This window comes from Dama dama, chromosome 7, assembly GCF_033118175.1.
Source record: "Dama dama isolate Ldn47 chromosome 7, ASM3311817v1, whole genome shotgun sequence".
Lineage (NCBI taxonomy): Eukaryota > Metazoa > Chordata > Mammalia > Artiodactyla > Cervidae > Dama > Dama dama.
Genome location: NC_083687.1, coordinates 37,305,755 through 37,306,331, shown reverse-complemented (window position 1 = coordinate 37,306,331; position 577 = coordinate 37,305,755).

Sequence of the window (577 nt, the reverse complement as noted above, 5' to 3'; positions counted from 1 at the left end):
TACAGGGAATTAGTAAGCAGATTGCCCTACACCCAGAGTCCTTGGGGACGCATCACTAGCAGTAAAGGGATAGCTGAGATTTCATCTCAGTTACAAACAGAATTAGGCAGAGAAAACTTATACACCCTGTTCTCATGTTCTCCATTTTCTTTTGAAATTGAGAACACACGTGAGTCACTTTGAAGTGATATTATTGACTTGCATAACATTTTTCTTTTTGCTCTGCAATGTGAATGTGCATTTTTCAAATATCAAGCCTTTGATCTGAGTTGCTCCACCAGAACACTCTACGGAAGCTGGAAACCATTTCTATATAAGGATTTGCTATGCTGAGAGGAAGACTACTCTAGCTTGGAAAAGGTTGGAAATATCCCATCTGAAAGCTCTTTTCAGTCCTTCCACCACCTAAACACTTTACTGACAGGGGTCAAAGGTCACATCTGCTAAAACAAAACCCAAATTATGCAGTGCTTCCTTAAGGAACCTAAGCTAAGTGGAAACTCAGAGGTCACTTGTTTATCACAATGAGACTAAGACCAGCACTGATATAAAAATTGCTTTATAAATTAGGAAGTTT